Raw genomic sequence first — 1487 nt, 5'->3', positions numbered from 1 at the left:
GGTGACTGAAGCCGTGAAATTAAAAGACGCTTACTGCTTGGAAGAAAAGTTATGACCAACCTAGATAGCATATTGAAAAGCAGAGACATTACTTTGCCAACAAAGGTCTGTCTAGTCAAGGCTATGGTTTTTCCAGTGATAATGTATGGATGTGAGAGTTGGACTGTGAAGAAAGCTGAGCGCCAAAGAATTGATACTTTTGAACTGTGGTGTTGGAGAAGACTCTTGAGAGTCCCTTGGACTGCAAGGAGATCCAATTAGTCCATTCTGAAGGAGATCAGTACTGGTTGTTCTTTAGAAGGAATGATGCTAAAGCTGAAACTCCAGTACTTTGGCCACCTGATGTGAAGAGTTGACTTATTGGAAAAGACTCTGATGTTGGAAGGGATTGGGGGCAGGAGGAGAAGGGACGACAGAGGTTGAGATGGCTGGTTGGCATCACTGACTCGATGGAAGTGAGTTTGAGTGAACTCTGGGAGATGGTGATGGACAGGGAGGCCTGGCGTGCTGCAATTCATGGGGTCGCAAAGAGTCAGACACGACTGAGGGACCGAACTGAACTGAATGTTATACCTACCCAAGCTGTTCTAGTACAAAGATAACAATGTGGAAAACAGGAAAGAATTTCTAAAAGATTGCATTAACATTCATGACTACTTACAAAAAAAAACTACTTAAAGATGAAATTCAGTCAATTTACAGATGGACTGAGAAACTTTGATAGGGTTAATGTAATATTTGGCATCGAGAAATCTCTGAAGAAAAGAAAGTTGACTGAAGAATACTCAGCTCAGTTCAGTTTTCACTTGCTCAGTCATATCTGACTCTTTGTGAGCCCATGGACTGCAAGTACGCCAGGCATTCCTGTCCATCACCAACTCCCAGAGCTTGCTCAAACTCCTGTCCATCGAGTTGGTGATGCCATCCAACCATCCCATCCTCTGTCATCCCCTTCTCCTCCTGCCTTTAATCTTACCCAGCATCAGGGTCTTTTCAAATGAATATTCAGGACTGATTTCCTTTAGGATTGACTGGTTTGATCTCCTTGTAATACAAGGGACTCCCAAGAGTCTTCTTCAATACTACAGTTCAAAAGCATCAATTCTTCAGGACCCAGATTTCTTTATGGTCCAACTTTCACATCCATACATGACTACTGGAAAAACCATTGATTAGATGGACCTTTGTCAGCAAAGTAGTGTCTCTGCTTTTTAATATGCTGTCTAGGTTGGTTGTCATAGCTTTTCTTCCAAGGAGCAAGTGTCTTTTAATTTCATGGCTTCAGTCACCATCTCCAGTGATTTTGGAGCCCAAGAAAATAAAGTTTCTCACTGTTTCCATTGTTTCCCCCCATCTATTTGCCATGAAATGATGGGACCAGATACCATGATCTTTGTTTTCTGAATGTTGAGTTTTAGGCCAGCTTTTTCACTCTCCTCTTTCACTTTCATCAGGAGGCTCTTTAGTTCCTCTTCACTTTCTGCCAT

General features: G+C 42.2%; 1 protein-coding gene across 1 annotated transcript in view; it reads right to left on the bottom strand.

Annotated features, from left to right (window-relative positions):
* The window catches only part of LOC104996368 (protocadherin beta-5-like), a 22487-nt gene that overhangs the window by 17942 nt on the left and 3058 nt on the right, over positions 1 to 1487 (bottom strand). The window lies entirely within an intron of this gene.

The sequence above is a fragment of the Bison bison genome, unplaced genomic scaffold (genome assembly GCF_000754665.1).
Source record: "Bison bison bison isolate TAMUID 2011002044 unplaced genomic scaffold, Bison_UMD1.0 scf7180017864291, whole genome shotgun sequence".
Taxonomy (NCBI): domain Eukaryota; kingdom Metazoa; phylum Chordata; class Mammalia; order Artiodactyla; family Bovidae; genus Bison; species Bison bison.
This window is presented reverse-complemented; position numbering and strand designations above follow the sequence as displayed.